Raw genomic sequence first — 17,980 nt, 5'->3', positions numbered from 1 at the left:
AAGGCTTACTGATTGTTCCAGGACTTCATCTCTAATTTTAGTGAAGAGACTGTCAGATTCAAGCAACACACTTAATATTAAAACAGAAAACCTTCTTTAACCTGCGATCAGAATATAGGCCACAGGCCAGCCTTGTACTTTAGACATTAGGCTAAATACTAACATGTCTGGAAAATACAATATACTTGGAGGACACCTGATGCATTAAATTAAAATCTTTTGTCGTTTAAATCTATGAATGCTGAGAAACCTATGGTAGAATTTGGCCTACTGTGTTATTTATTAAGATATTAGAGGAAGATAAATATTGTTCTGGAGCCTACTGCTAGCTAAGAAGCTCTTCCTTTATTGCACAGATTTGCTTGCACAGCATTAATTTGGTTTGACTTTTCAAGGTGTTTTTCTAAACCTTAAAAGTGCAAAACCTTTGCCAAGGCAATGGCAACATAATCAAGACTAACAGTAAGAAAAACAATGGCTTATAAAGAATTGAATTTTCATTTTATGTTTAAATTCCACCACATTCACATGATTTGCATCTCAATCACATCAGTCTAACATCAATGACACAGCAAACATAAATGCACCGAGAGAATACATGGATTTATAAATATAAATAGGCAATTACATTACTAATCCACTGGATCATATAACATTCTTAATCAAAACATTTGGCATGAGAATGAAAAATGGTGAAGAATCTGTAACACTTTTCAAGAAAAGATAAAAATTACAGCGTGATCCAATTTAATACCCTTTAAAACGGATATTCTTACAATTCAGGCTTGACTTTGTTGAATTTCCTGTATTACGAACTCCAGGAGGAACTGCAAAGTTTTATTTTTCCTGGTATGTTCACCATTCAATACTATTTACAATCAAGGGAGAAACCTAACGAAAGCATTGAAATAGCACAAATATATTACCATGAACAACTATCATATGCTCCCATAAACTTTATGTTTTATCTTTTGAAAAGCTTCCGCTATTTAATGAGATTTAGCCTCTTACTTTTAATCTCATATTGCAGGAGCAAGAAAAGACCTAGTCCTCCTCCGGCATGTTGCAGTGTTGTCATGGATACACAAGTGTGGTCCATCACTTCCACCAGTAAATAAACAAGATTCTCAAAGAGTGCTCGGCAGGATTTACTAGCTCTGTAGTACTGTTAGCTGCACGGGGCTTTAAATAAGCAAATGGTTTGTAGTTTGAGAATAATATCTGGGGCTGTGTGGGGGCACATACATGTGCTGTATCTTCCTTTAGAAGAACCAAAGGGTAGGTGTTATGCTGTGTAACTTTCCCTGCTTTTTAATTCAGTTTATCCTCACCTCTTTTTTTTTCAGAAGACATTTGTAGATTACACGAGGGATCACTCTCTGATGTGGCAGCTGGCGGTAGCCACCTAGTAACTGCTTAAACTAACGAGTTATGTCTCTACATATATGAATAACAAAATGCATTTTGTCCATTCTTATGGTGAAAAGTCATTCTAATGTGGCAGCACAGTGTCCAGTGATATTCTTGTCATCTTTCCTAAAACAAAGTCTGCTCTCAACCCAGAGACTACAATGATGAAATTCAGTCCTAGCAGCACATCTGTCAACAGCTACAACAGACTTGACTTGATTCTAACAAATCAGCATCTTATGTTGATGAAGGGATGTAGATTAAATGAAGGGATGTAGATTAAATGCCCTAAGCTTGCATTTCAAGAAGGAGAAGCACAGATAGCTAAGAACACTGTATTTAGCATAGTATATTAAGCTTCATAATAGTATAAGTTTTAGCTAGGGACTCCGGTTTATTGGAGAAATGAAAATAGACATGAGAAAATTGGGTAAAAAAATTGGGTCTAAAAGCTCTAAAACCACAAACATTTAAAACTTTCAAAGAAAACATACTGAAAAATATCGTCTTTTATACATAGTTTACAAAAGTAGGAACATTTTTGTTTTCTAGCTCAAAACATCTGCAGTGTGATGACACATTGAAGCATACATGCTATGTGTATGACTGGGATGTTCTTTTCGGTTTAATTGTTGACATATCTTTGCTGATTAGCCTGACTAAACCTAACTTAAGGCTAGACAGAGCAAATAATTCATAATGAATAATTTATTTGTTAAATTTAGCCATTTTTTCATCTCTTGGCATATCTGTGAACAGATTGCAAGGTAGGTTTGGGATTGGGGTTTTTTCCTACTCTATGACTTCATTACCAATATTCAAAACCTGCATTGGACTCATCAGTTGCCTTTGACTGGAGAAGTCATAAACTGTTGTACCCGTTTGGTTTTTTTGAAGCTAGGACTGTAAAGTTTTGAGAGATCCCTCTGGCTTCTACCCAACAAGCATCTACCTTCAAAGTAAGTTGATTTCATTGAGGATTAGGGAATGACCCTCGAGGATCTGGGCCAAAGCACCTTACCTTACCTGTTCCTGCTGAGCTCTGGAGTGTCCAACATCTCCATCAAGAAAAGGGACCGAGAGTTTCTAGCAAACAGGCTTCTTTCCAGGGTATGAAATTTGCTTTCCACAAATATTTTGCCATTGGCATTCAGCTGCTACAATATTTACTGAAAGAGAGCACAGGGAGGACACAAGCCCGATGAAAGCAGATTAGTGTGTTGAATAGATGTTTGTGATTTTGGGTGTTTTGTTTCATCAGTTGCCCTTTGCTACCCAAGAGGCAGCATCATCAAGCCCTATGTGTTGCTTGTAACAGCCATGCGTGTTCCTTGGGGCAAGAACGTCTCTCCTCTGCTCAGAAGGCACACGGCTCACTGCGATGCTCAAGGAAGGAAATAATAAATTATAACAATTAGTGCAATTTTTTTCTCTCATTAGTAATTCTTGAATGTGACAGAAGTCACATTGCAGTTACATCTGTAAGGATTACTGGTGCAAGTAAAGGCTACGGGATCACACCCAGCTGTTGTAGGCCAGGTGGGGCTGAAATATGCAAACATCTTGAGCTTCTAATCTGTATGTCTAAACACTTGAAACCTCATTTAAAATAAAATAAAAATAGGCAGCCACCGTGTGCATGCAGAAAAACAGCAGCAAATATGGATTTACTAATTTATTCACAAATTAAAGCTGAAATAATGACTTTTTCTTTAAAAGGAAAAAAAAGAATAGGAGAAAAAAGACGACTGTGGCTTCTATGAGAGAACAAAGCATAAAGATACCCCTCAGAAATTAGCCTTCTTTTTAGATTACCGCTTTGCAGACCTAAATATGTGAAGATTTCCATCCTTCATGAAATAATGTTGTTGGCGGTGAGCAGGCACCGTTCCTCCTTCCTCAGAGAGCAAGAACGTTCTGCAAAGCTGTGCTTTAAACTACGCATCCAGTGCCGAGAGAGTTAATTTAAATTTGATAACAAATGGCTCTGCTTTTGAAACGAATGTAGCCTGGCAACTTCAACTGAGAACCCTTCATAGGGCCTCAATTATGTATGCAGCTTCTTTGAGAAATAGTTTCACACATCTGACCCAAAGCCCACGATGCTGTTGCTATGAAATAAAACTGTACATCGGCAACGGTTCATTTCTGTACAACCCCCGCACTTCTGCACTCCCCCCACCCGGGGTGCACACGTGGAAAACAAACAAAACCACTTATTCTGGACCCATTTCTTGCATTTCTTGCATCGCCTCATCTGCTACCATCTGAACACAAATTTAACATGTATGATCTTTGTTCCAGCATTTAACCTGCGTGCTCAGTTGGGGTTTCTTTAGGAATTTCCAGCCACTCCACCGGGCTGCCCTCATCAAAGCCGCCGTGTGAAACCAGAGAGACAGACAACGGGTTAAACGCCCACACCATTTCATTTTTTTATTTTTTTTTTCTTCCCCCCTCCTCCCCCCCAAAATGGCTGCATTGTCTGTGTGCATACACCAATAGCAAATGTCCTTCTGTTATTGTACAGCCAATTTGATGTGTCAAGTATTCATATGCTAATGGCAGTACAGTTTCTCACTTTTTCATAGATAAATAGTAAGGATTGTTACAGACAGTGAAACACAGGAATAAACAGCTTTTATTTCAGAAGTGATAAATTACTTTCCACTCAAATAACGTCTACACATGCGACTGACCATTATTGTTTCTATTCATTGTGAGTTTGCCTTCTGTTTTTCTTTCTTACAATGGTTAAAAAACATTTAGCAGATATAGCCAGAGTTGATGCAAATGATTTCATTTCCTGAATTTGCTTTGCACTTTCATGATGCGAAGTTAATTTTTGCTCAGTTTTTACCAGCAATGAAAGTTTTGCGGTGGGTACAGGCATTGTTCTCCCATACTGAGCACTCATAATTTTTCAAAGCTTACAATAGGTGGGATTTGAAGACTGGGATATTTCCTCTTATGTGTTAAAAAAATATGCAGTAGCATGCATGCCCAGAATCCATTACTTAGGAATGCTACTGGCAAAGGATTCCCTAAATATAACATAAAGCGGGAGCAGAAGAAAATAATACCCGACATCTTTTTATTTTGTTGCAAGATCAAGATTTATTAAAAAACTGAACGGACTAGGAGTTAAGAATGATCATTTGTATTTTGTACCTGAGGTAAAATAGGACTGTTTTCAGCGTCTGTATTTTATAAATATGGAATGGGTATTTGGCACAGATAAAACAAAATTGCTTATTAAGTGAAGACTTTTTTTGCAAACATAAAAATGGGTTTGCATTTCTCCTGATTGAAATTGTGTGGGTTTACGTAACTTAGCCAAGGATTATATCTGTGTCCTCAATTCGGAAGTGAAAATGCATTTATATAATTATGTTGTTGAACGGTCAGTCCATAAAAGTAAGGAAATTCCGAGTTAAGCCCATGAGTCCAGACGGACACCATTAATTTCATTAGCCACTGGCAGATATCTGTGCCACCACACTGAAGTCCATTCATCCTCTCGTTGCCCCAGCCCGGGGAGGAGAGCAACGTCAGCTACAAATAAATGCCGTACCTGGGAGCTGCGTACGTTAGGGCTTTTCCTTTGTAGAGGTGGAAGGTAAAATGCCAATGCCAACTAGACGCATGCGGCATCAGGTCACTGCAGACGTATGGTATCAAGGAGTTAGGCAGTGCAAAATGTAAGGCCCGCGAAGTACCATCAGCTCTTCTATAATGTGTCATCCTGTATAGCTTTTTGGCATACAAGTATCTTAAGGGTGGGTTGAAGAAGGATGGAGCCAGGCTCTTTTCATTGGTTCCAAGTGACAGGACGAGGGGCAATGGGCACAAGTTAGAACACAGGAAGTTCCGTTCGAATACACGGAAACAGTTCTTTACGGTTCAGGTGACAGAGCACTGGCACAGGCTGCCCAGGGAGGTTGTGGAGTCCCCTTCCCTGGAGATGTTCAAGCCCCGCCTGGATGCAGTCCTGAGTGATGTGCTCTGGGCAATCCTGCTTTGGCAGGGGAGTGGGGCTGGGTGATCTCTAGAGGTCCCTTCCAACTCTGATAATTCTGTGATTCTGTGATTCCGTGATAGCTACACTGTATATTTAACTAAAAAAGTAACTGTATGTTGGGCGATTTCTGTGTATTGCAAAACTGTGTGAAATCCTACAAATACGTAACATATACAAGCAACTGTTCGCTGGAGGTTGGAGCAATAAAGCTTAATTTATAAAATACTCAGGCTTTCTTATTTTCAGTGTGCTTCATTAAGGTTGCACTGATCTTGGGGATCTGTTACTTCATGGGGGAAGTTAGGGGTCGGAGGAGGAGTTGCTTGGTGTGGAACTTGAAGTAGGACGTTGCATGTCACAATTTAAGCAAAAGCGTTAAATCCAGTCATGGAAAAAAACAACAAGAGAAACGGGGATGAAAACTTTTGCTGATCAGCTGGCGTGCGAGCCACTGCTCTTCTACTTCATAACAAAGTGAGCATCATCCTCGCAAAACATCAGCGCCCAGTTAGCATCCTTGACACAAAGGCGTGTTTCTGCAGAGATGCACCCACATGCACGTTCAGCTCCCCAAAAGTGCACACTCAGAGTTAGCTTTCCTGCTGTACGTGCTCACACTGCGCATTTCCTAAATGCTGCTGGTGCTGCTGGTGTCCTCCAGGTCTTGCCTGGGCGAAAAGTCCGTTCTTGCAACTTCCTTTTACAAAGCAATTGCGCCGATGCACCGAGATGTCGCACTGAAAAGCGAATTAACCAGACCGCCCATAATCTCCTCTGAGAATTTCCACAGGAGTATGAAACGACGGTTGGAGCACGAAATAAACGTCGCGATGTCAGGGACCCCCTTTTTCTGAGAGGAAAAGCGGGGAAACTGAAGAGGAAAGGACATTTGCAATTTTGGTGCCTGACCGCATTCTGCAGTTAACGGCCGCAGAGCTGATGTGCCGTGCCCTTGGATGGCTGATGACTCACGATTCATCCCATGCCCTTGCAGAAGAGTGTATGGCTGCCTGTTAAAGACTCTGGTTCCGCAAACACTTCTGCACTTGCTTGACTCCAAGTATGCAAGTAATCCTATTGGGGTGAACCGTCGGCAGCTAATTCTGGGAGCAATGACATTGCCAACAACTCAAGACTAATATGAGAACAAGAATCCAAATCCTGATGCCTTGAAGGCTGGTGAAAACCAGGTTTCACCATATTTTTATCTAGTTTGCTCTCATAAGTTTTCTTTCACCTTTTAATTTTTTTGATGTAGCTGTTTTTACGGTAACACTGGGGGGGAAAAACACAAAGGCATGTTAAAAAAGAACAAAATGTGAAAATGTTCAACACAAATATTGCTCCTTTAAAAAAAAGAAAATACCCAGAACACAGAACAGTCGGGGGCTTTTTCCTCAAGTGTGGCACACAAAAAATAAATCAACATAACAAAATTTACAGTAACCATGAAAATTTTTGTCTAAACCATGAGAAAAAAAATATTTCCTTTTTAATACGATACCTTCTTCCAGACCTCAGCCAAAAAAAATTATGCTTGCAAAGGCAAATACATGTGCATAGTAAGAGCTGATCAGTCCTTTAAATAGTGGATATAACTACTAAGAATACGCATTTGGAAATGCCAAAATCTACAGCGTTGTGTTGTAGCTATGTGCAATGAGTTTCTATTTTTAGAATAGTTGCAGAACAATCAGGAAAATAAGCAACTAAGTTATTCTAAACTGAGCAAAGACCAGGGCGATACTTTAGTTCTAAGCATGTTGGAGGAAGTTTTGGGGTTTCTGCATCCCTGTTAGGAAGTGAGGAAAGCTGCGGTAGGGATAACAAGAATAACCTTCTCCCACACCTCAGAGAAGGTACTCCAAGGAAGGAATGGAGCAAAACTGTGATTTACTCCACCATGATTCAATGTCCACTCCACAGCTTTGGGGTAACTTCTCCGGACAAACGCCCCAGTGTAGGTTTTTACCAGTGTTCCATTTACAAGAGAAGGGCACTCCAATTCATAATTATGGCAATTTAAAAATGTTAGTCTCCTGAGAGTTTTTTTCAGGATATGTTGAATTAAAGTTTACTTAGAAATGTTTAAGCTGATAGATAGTGGATGCTAATGAGACAAAAGGTGATGAGCAGGCCAAGGAGAAAAAGATGTACGCAAGGTTAGTATTAGTGTACTTTACATTTTTGTGAAATTTTCATCTAAATCCTGACCACAGATGTTTTACAAGCAGACTTTTCTTTTCCAAGATGAAATGCCATAGTCAATTAATTTTTTCACAAATGACAGCAAGTGATGGACTCATATCTCTGAGTAATCCCTTCTGCCAACCCCTCTGAGGGTGCAGAAGGCTCCATCTGCGGTGGGTGCAGGTGCTGAGACTCCACAGAAATGGAATATTTGGAGAGCTGAGAGAAGCATCACAAACAGCTCAAGTGGCGGTGTGGTCCTCTTCCAGGGATTATGCTGGCAGCACCACACCATAAGATGGGAGGTCTTCTATGTGACAAAATTGTACCTCGTCAACTGCCTCCTCACCTCACCCCAGTCCTGAAGCAGAAGCTGTATCTCTTTAGGAGGAATAGGGAGAATTTTTGTGGCCCAAAATCTTATTTCTTTTCACCTTAGGATAATCTAGTTTCCTGGGCTGTGTCTTTTAATTGGGATTTGGCACTTCAGATTTCAGGCACAACATAAAATTCAAAAAGTATATTACTGTTGTGGTTGTAATTGAATTTGCAATTGCCATTACCACTATGATTATGATTACTATTATTGACTGTCCTGGTTTGAGGTAAAACAGAAACAAGTTTCTGTTCAATAATTTCACTTTGTAGCTAAGCCTCTTCTAAGTAAGTGAACTCTCTGAAATCAACGGCGTATTCTTAAGACTGTAATCCTCTCCCAGAGACTGGTGAAACCTGACTGTTTCTAATTTATGCCAAGGCATGGTACGCAGAGAGGCTCTTGCTTGTACATATTGCTATGACACCCACGGGCAGATGACTTTGTTATTTGCCCCACTGGAGGGTCGGAAGCGGAAAAGCCTGTGATCCTGAGCCTGAATGCAGGTCTGGAATCCAGTTGCCGTCCGTCACTGAGTCCAGCCTGGGACTTTCCCTGTGCCTGTCAGTGATGTGACTGTCACCCTGGGAGCTTGATATGGTTTTGTATATATTGTATATATTTCACTATTTTCTTTTTATTTTATTATTGATATTTCATTAAGACTCATAAGTCTTTTTCTCACTCTTCCTCTTCTCCCTTCCAGGAGAGATGGGGAAGAGCATCTGTCATTTCTTTCAGTGGCCAGTCTGACCCAAACCATGACATTGACCGATAAATTCCCAAAGCTTAAGGCTAACATGACTCATCAGATCACACCAGTCCAAGTTTCTGAGCGTCACAGACCACTGCATTTCATCTGTTCTCTCCTGCACTGAGCTCAAGGACCTCCGCTGTTGGGCTAAACTGTTACTTGTGTTTAGCTGGAGCACATCTTCCAAAAGACATCTTCCACAGACATCTTTCTTCTTCATCTGGGAGATGGAGATCCTGCAGCCTCAGCAATTTGTCTGACGATTGATCAGCCTCCCCGGCAAAAGATTCTGTCTAATTTCTGATTTGAATCTGTTTGGCTTCAATTTCCAGCCATTAGTTCTTCCGATGCCTTTCTCTGCTGGTTTAAAGAGCGCTTTAGCAGCCAGTCTGTTTTCCCCATGGGGGTACGTGCACATTGTAACCAAGTCCCCTCTCAATCTGCCTTTCGATTAACTGAATAGATGGAGTCTTTAAGCCAAAACATTACCTTCAATATAAGAATCATTTTGAGGGGCCTTTTCTACTCCCTTTCTGACTTTGCAACTTCTTCTCTAAAAAGGACCCCACAACCGAACTATTTTGATGATGGCTTTACCATTGCAGAGTGCAAAGACAAACCCTATACCATGCTGTACCTGCATGGATGGCACCACCCTGTCCTTGCCACAGCAAGGCTGGCGTTTAGTGTGACACTGGGATCCTTTCCTCCGTCGCTGCCGGCGAGGGTGCAGTCCCGTGTTTTGCAGGCACTGCTTGCTTTCTCCGTGCAACTTTCATACGTCTGCATTAAAACATCAGAACAGACTCCATTTATTAAGCGAGGCAGACCACTTTGATTGTCCTCATGGGTGTTTATTACCTCACCATCGAATTTAGAGTCACAGACAAATCATCGATGAAAACATTGACAAGCACCAGCGGTGCCCCTCTTCCCTGCAGGTTCCAGCAGAAAATCCCTATTTTCATGTTCCTATTTTTAGAACCACCCACTAGCCAATTCTGAACCCATTCACCATGCATTCATCAGGGGTTGGTGAGGAGCCAACAGGTTTTGTTTTATACAGTGTGATAGTAGTAGTTTTGTTCAGAAGTTAGGTCTGTTTGGCAAAATTAATTTCCCGTAATCACCTGTGAGCTGTCCTTTAATTCCCTATCAACTGATTCCCAAAGCAGCTTTTTTCTCACTAGCTCAAGTTACTTGGTTAGGACCACTTGCCCTTTCTAATATTGGCACAGCATCGTTCTCCCAGTCTTCTGGCATTTCCCTGCTATTTCAAGGTTTATTAAAAATTAACATCAGTGAATGAGTGCTCTCCCCAGCCAAGTCTTTTAGGACTCTTGGGTAAAAGTTATTCAGACCTACTGGCAGATGTTGTTTAGTGTCTATTAATTGACTGGAAATTACTTATTAACCTCATTAAAATATATTCTTATGCAATAAGAATGTCCTTACTGTTTCCAATTGGAGAACAGAAATAATTTTGACTGTTTCTGAGTTGTCTGTTTTAGGTTTATCTCAGCTATTTGCTAATAGAATCTCAAAGTCGGTATGATTTGTTTTGTTCCCAGTGCATTTTTTTCAATTTATATATCTGTCTCTGTCTTTTTCAAATCCTTGTACTTGTTTCTTTATTTCTGTGAAGATACCGTGAATCTCTTTCTGGTGTCTTAAACTTTTCGGTTACCTACACAAAAATTCTCTTTCATACTTATTGCTATCGATTTTCTTTGTTATCCCACTGTAGCATATTTTTAATTTTTTTTTTTTTTTTATTTCTGTATGCTGCCTTCACCTCTCCACTTAGCGGCCAAAAAATGTTATTGTCTGTTTTTCTTGTGTAATCATGATTTTTGGCTGTCTTATAAGTCCATCTTATAGAGCCTTTAACTTTCATCCACACCTTTAATTCTAAACATTCCTCTCCAACATATCCTTACCTTTTCTCTGCCCATAAGACTTCCAATTTCAAAGCATGGTGTATATGCCGTGTTACTGCCTGAGCCTTTCCTCTGTTTACTCACACTGAATGCAATCAAGTCTAAATCACTGATTCTTGGGCAGCAACAAACTTGCAATGATTAAACCTTTCTTTTGTCCATCACACTGAGATCTAAAGTAGTTTTTTTTTTTATTATTAGGTGCTTTATCTTTGGAGACAGGGAATGATCATCTCTAATTTTTGGCAGAACTGTCTACACGTTGCTGAGGCATCCGCTTTGTGTGGCCCACAGCAAGTCATAAGGCACCCACATATTTTTTGCAGTCTGTTTTTCTACTTTTCAGTTTTACAAGTCAAGTTGTAAATGGATTTTTAAACCGTTGATGAAACTTCTAATTTTATTAAGATGTAGGTATTAACAGTAATGCTTACAGTTAGCTAGTAACTGTATAGCTAGTCATAGAAAAGCCACAGATAATAATTGTTTTCTGGAACCGGTAAGAAATCAACTCTAATTTTTAGGTAACAAATAAAGTAGAACATGCAAGGAAATATTTTAAAAAGCATTAAATTTTTGTTAAAAGTTCTAGCAGCTGTTACATAACACCTGGGAACATTATCAATTTGATTTTTAGATTTAATTATGTAAGATGGAATTAATAACTTCAGGGGTTTTTAAATTATTTTTTTTCCCCTTGTAACTTTGCATTATCTATGTAAGTACAATTACACCCTGTCCCGAGGTCTGAACTTTCAGTTCTGGGCTTACATTCCTGCCTCATGCAATTAGCACCTTACCTGCAAGTCAGCCGCCTGAGTTTGCACTTTATTTGCAAATACAGTAGTTAACCTCTATCTCAAATCTTGTTTATTACTTAGCATTCAAGTGTCTTTTTTTTTTTTTGCTGTTGGGACTGCCTTTCAAAATCGATAGTTTAATATATTATCTTGAACCTGAAATAGCGAATATGAGGTTGCTTCAGGATCAATTCCATATGTGTCAGCTCCATGAGATACTTGATCTTGCATAATTTATTAATGTGTATGAAAACCAGGCAAAGTAATCCGTGTTAATGTAGCAACACTCTGTCCTCAGCAACAACGGTTTCATCACAAGTAAGGTCTCTATTAAAAGCAAATAAGTTGAGAGCAAAGTGTGCAGAGACACTGTTAACGGGCTGCAGCCAACAGGCCTTTCTTCTTGCTTCAAAAAAGTGCACGTTCTGGGTGTTAACTACAAAACACGATAAACTTAAAGCAAGTTAACTTGGAGGTAAGTGTTCCCACTCACTGCAAAAAAAGGAAAAAGGAAAAAGACAAGAAAAACAGATGCAGGTGGTGATGACCTTAGAGGTTCATTCAGCTGAATATGCGTTTTATAGCTCAAACGCCACATGAAAAAAAGTTTTTGGCTGACTTCAGATATAGTCTGACTGCCACGTGTGACAGAAGGAATGAAAGAAAGGATGTTAGATTGGGAAATGAGAAATGCTGAACCTCGGGGTCTCCCCAGGATAAATCATTCTCCTTGAAATGTGACCACTGTTGCCATCTCCCCGACTGCCCTGTAGAATCTAAAGATGATACCTGAATGATAGCTAAACCCTCTTATATTACTTGTGTCTGTATGTAATTTTGTAAGCTCTTTGTCATACTTTCAAATTAAAAAAAAAAACAAAACAAAATAAATTGTATTGTATTCATGAAGGTCAAATATGGAAGGGACAGACTCATGACTCTAGACTCCCAATATTGCCTTTTCCTTTGTTAAACTCTTCTTGTCAGTATTTCACTAGCAGAATATAAAATCATCTGTGTAATGTTTATAAATTACTGGCAAAATGAGTAGCTTGGTGTCTTCTAGTGAAAACATAAGCAATCTTAAGTCACTTACTTCCCTTTCTTCTCAGGAGTATTCACACAGTTTGACTTCAGGCGTTTAATTTACAAGCTCTAAATCAACCCCAAATACATTTAACTGTTTACATTGACTACAACCAATATATTGTGGTGGTAGATGTACTGATTCACATCTGAACATAATGCCCTATGCAACCTTTTCTCCAACATCCACCAAAAATCAACCCCCAAACCTCTGCCTTTTTCTTTTTTTTTTTTTCCCCAATACCTGGATTCCTCTTAGAGTCTTATTATTTCCCGTGTGCATGTGTGTGCTGCTTGGTTTGAGTGCATGTGACTCAGTTGTTATTTTCAGGTCCTGATTTTATTGTAATTGTTGCATTTTGAGGATGTGGGGAGGGAGGAATTCTTCATATTCCAGAAAAAAAAATAAATGGATCTACTCAGAATATTCTAATTGAATTCAACCCTCAGGGCTCAGAAACCAGAAGAAAAAGAACCCAGTTATGGGCGTTTGCTTTTTTTTTTTTTTCCCAATAAACTTAAATCCACAGCTGTTATTATACTGTTGGGGACTGAGGCTGTTGGCTGTTTGCTTGGCTATTGTCTGAGCATGGAAGCAACCGAATTCTTCCTCTGCCATCTGCTTTCAGATGAGGATGGACACATGACGCCTGCCTGAGATCCAGATCTCAGTTATGCTCAGGAACCTGATCCTATGGGGTAGATCTAACCCACCACAACAATTCAGGTCAATGTGGGATCAATCCCATGTCTCTGCCACAAACCACAGTGGTTTTTGACTCTAAAGTGGTCTTCTGAAACTTGGCTCCAATGCAAGGGCTTGTGGTATGCAACTGCCATAGCCCACTGTGATGACGTTGCCTCTGCGGGAACAGTGTGATGGGACTCAAAATCCCCTTGCAGACCTGACGTGGCCTAGAGGAAGAGTGCGGCACAGGAAAATAATGAGATCTTCTTTTTTTTTTTTTTTTTGCACTTGCACTGCAGCTGTGGGAATAATGATAGTACAACTTAGCAAAGACTGGAGCTGACTACCGGCTCCTGCTTGGCAACTAATCTTACTATAAATAGTGATAGATTGCTTTCCAACCAATTATTAGGGTTTTGTTATTGGAGATGAGCTAATAAAGATGTATATATAGCATATTCATACGGAAAGTTAAGATTCCATTTTTTTTTAGTTACTATAGTTGAAATAGGATTGTATTATTGAGTGTGCTTAGTTTAGTTCATTGATTACTCTTATAAGGTGCTTTATTGTGTTTCCATGAGGGTGGTTCTTTGTTTTTTCTCAAAGGAAAAACAGCCTCCCCCTTGACAGCTTCCAAGTTTATCTTCTTTTGCTTAATAGCTGTTACTGCTGTTGGAGTATATGTGTCCTGGGAGGATACTGTTACAGATCATCCTCAAATAAACGGAATATGGGGCCATGCAAGATGCACCTTATGACAGCACATGTATCTGCCAGGTCACTCCTCAGCAAAGTCTGTATTTATTTGTATTTATTCAATATAGATAACATTTCTGCACAAGTTGTCTTGATACTTGCTATTTATAATATGAAAAGCTTTTGGCAAACACATCTATGCTCTCACATCATCCCCTCATCCAAAAACAATAGTGATATTCCCAACTTAAATGTCATGTAGCTGTGGGTCGCATCCTGGGAGGAAGCAGAGAGACACTGCAATGTGTAATTAATACTGTTGACATGAAGAAGGCCATAATTAAGCAACAAAGTCAACATTCCATTAAAGGTATTGCAGAACCTCACTCCTTTTATAGTGGTGTTGTGACAAACTTGGGATACAAAGCATATTCAACATAACATCAGTATGTCACTTTACATTGTAAAGACTAATTTCGAGGAAGAAAAAAAAAAACAACATTTTTTTTTCCCCAAGTCTTCTCTTTCGGAACCTTAAGTTTATGATATTCCCTGCATTCTATTCATACCTGAATTTTATAATTTCTGTTTAATAAGCAGTATAGATGCATTCCTCTGTTCTTGTTCATGGGTGGCAACAGAAAGGCAGAAGCATGGATTATACACCATTAAACCATTAAAATAGACATCTCTTTTTCCATTGCTTGCATGTGGAGTGTAGCAAACCACAGTGTGAACTAAACTTCATGAGTCCGATTGTCCAAGTTAAAGACACTGGGGTGCGGGGGGGGGGGGGGGGGGGGGGGGGGGGGTGTTAAATCTAGCCTAATCTAAGATAAAGCATCCTACATAGCTTCATTTGGTCTCTACTGGCAGAAAGCCTGGATGCTTACCAGCAAAGCCTATGTATAACAAGATGCAAAAAACAATGTTGTAAGAATGGCTGGTATAATGTTATCTCTGAGTGTGACACCGTATCTGTGGGTATTAAAATATTTATGAAGTGGAGGTCATTGTTCATCTAGCCATAATTTTCTGATCCAAAAGGTTTCCAGAGACTGGAGTGCTGTGGAGAAAGGCGAGGAGGGAAAGAAGTGAAAATAATGTAATTATGAACTATTTGTCTTGATCTGATCTTATTTTTTCCATATGTATAGTGTGTATGCTTTTCTCATTATAGAATACACAAAACAGTTGCAAATCCTGGATGGAAAAAAAATAATCTTATTTACATTTAATTGCATTTTTTAGTTCCCACATAATGACATATGAAGCAACAGGTCTGGAGCTGAGACCAAAACGTGCAGGAACTGTGGAGGGACCAGAAAGGTAGATGTAGAAAATCCTTTGCAGCAACAACTCCATGGCATGTCTTGCCCCCACTGTCTAGAGTTTTCAGCCACCGAGAAAGGAGAACTATGACACACATTGCAAGGAAATCATATTGGATGCTTGCAGGAAAAGGAGGAGAGGAGCCTCCCAACACTTTGACCTTTTTTACTGCCTGCCTCCATGGTGAAGGAACCAGGAGAAACAAACAAGAAGGAACGACCAAAAGAAAAACAGGAATTAAGAAGTTCCAGCGAGTGTGAGTGTCTTTTCAGTTTTATTTCTTCAGCACTGAAAGTGTTGTCAGAAAACCGTGTAATTTTAGTTCTTCATAAATTTATAAAATTACATGTTTTTCTTTAAAAACTCCTTCTGAAATTGAATCTACCTTTTTGGTGGAAACCTCAGTTCTGCTGCTCACTATCCAGTAGTTATTATTAACTGACAGAGGAATTATCTGGAAAAACTGAGTGCTTCTTTTCTTCTGCTGGCAGCAGCTTTTAAAACCTGGCATGTGCTTGCTATAGACAATCTAGAATTTGCCTTTCTGAAAAAAATCAGATCTTTCGGCCACAGACAATCTAGAAATGGAGCTGCTGAGTCTACCCTGGCAATACGACTGTGTCATACAGGCAGGGGTCAGATTTGGTGTGCTAAACTTTCTGCAGTTACATTTTATTTGCCTTTGAATTCCATACCTTATGCAGCTGGTGTATGTATGATATCAAATAAAGATACCAAATTATCTTGCCATCTCTGCTGTTTTGTGTATCTAAGCCAAACAAGCCTGTCATCACAAACCTAACAAAAGGCCTGTCCCTGAAAAAAAATGTGTTTCTCCAGAAAAGCCCTGTTGATCCCCGGCATTTTGTGGGGACACGCTACTCCCTTTAGGTGGTATGAGAAAAAGGAATTAAAAATATATGTTATATATTTGTGGGCAAAAGATATAATTATTTCTTTCCCAGAAAATCCGTAATTATTTCAAATTTCCTCTGTTTCACATTTCACTTTTCTCCCTATTCTCTGGCCAAAATACCCCTCATCTCACTGGATTGTATTTCAGAGCTTTTTTTCCTTCCCTGTGTAGTGATATCGCTTTGCTGAGTCAGTTCGATGGAAAATCTCCTTCCTGCAGTGAGAGGAGAGATGCAGGCGTGCCGGGGATGGGGCTGACATGCATTCCCCAGAACTTATGGACTGCACCTGGAGCTAAATGGGCCTTATTGTTTCTTTCAGGGTGGCCAACCCTTATCAACAGCCTCCAAGTAACCTGACACTACTGTAAGTGCAATTATCCCATGGGAGTGGGAGTTATGACCTCATCTGTACACGGAACACAGGGTGATCTCTGTGCAGCACTTGATCTGCGGTTTAGCTGAAGGCTATAATGTGTAATCCATCCATATTGATCAAGAGAGACCTTACTGCGGCCTTCCAGTCCCTAGAGGGGGCCTACAGGAGAGCTGGGGAAGGACTTTTTACTGGGGCATGTAGAGATAGGACGAGGGGGAATGGCTTTAAACCGGAAGAGGGCAGGTTCAGATTGAACATTAGGAAGAAGTTTTTCCCTGTGAGGGTGGTGAGGCACTGGCACAGGTTGCCCAGAGAGGTTGTGGAGGCCCCATCCCTGGAGGTGTTCAAGGCCAGGCTGGACGTGACCTTGGGCAACCTGGGCTGGGGGGAGGTGTCCCTGCTTATGGCAGGGGGTTGGAACTGGATGATCTTCAAGGTCCTTTCCAACCTAAACCAGTCTATGATTCTATATCTGTATAGATTTTGACTAAGAGCCTAGGTTGTGTGGTTAACTCTCACGGTTTGGCTGGAGTTGAACAATATTTCAGGCACTATTGAGAGAACTCCACTCCTGGAAACCATGTGATTAGGTGAAAGGAAGAAATCTGGAAACGACCAGAAAAGATATCCCTGTTTTTATTTTTTAAAAAAATGAGAGTTTCTAGTCTTTATGGTTGCAAGAAGAAGCTGGATAGTGTGACCTGGATACAATCTAACAACTTAAACATTTAGAAAATAAATGAAGTTACATTTTTTATTCTAAAATAATCTTTAAAAAAAGATCTGATCTCAGGAGATTCAGAGGGAGTTGATTCCTAATTTTCAAGGTATCCATTAGCACTGTTGACATATTTTCTCCTCCCCACTATTTCCCAGAGACTACAGGAGCATTTTCAGATTCTGCTGTAGATTTTCAAGAAAATCTTCCCCAGCTGATGAAAGAAGACCCAGTTTTAAAAGCGTGTCCTTGGTTTGAAGCACATCCCACCTCCCGGGATGTGTGTGGGGGTGTGGAACAAAAACAACAAAAGTCCAATCAGAAATACCAATCTGGAACCTTCATTCTAATTCCTTCAGAAACCCCTCAAAGATAAAGTTAGGGACAAAGGAGTGGAAAACCCAACATTTCAAACTAGATTTACTTGTTTTAAAGCATTTTTACACACACAATGGTATGGATAAAACAGCAGATGTCAGAGATACCTTTATAGCCTCCAGGGACAGGGTGGTACTGACTTTTCCTTAGGAATTAAACGTGAAGACCCATAGGACTGGACCTCCTCTGCCTGGTGGCCTGGCCTGACCCACAGACTTCCAGGATGATGCTGGCCATGGTAGTGCTGTAGTTGAGGAGACCTCACCAGGACGAATCACGAGCAGCCTCCATGACC

The sequence above is a fragment of the Vanellus vanellus genome (assembly GCF_965231255.1).
Source record: "Vanellus vanellus genome assembly, chromosome: Z".
In the NCBI taxonomy this organism is placed as follows: Eukaryota; Metazoa; Chordata; class Aves; order Charadriiformes; family Charadriidae; genus Vanellus; species Vanellus vanellus.
Note: the sequence above shows the minus strand (reverse complement) of the source record.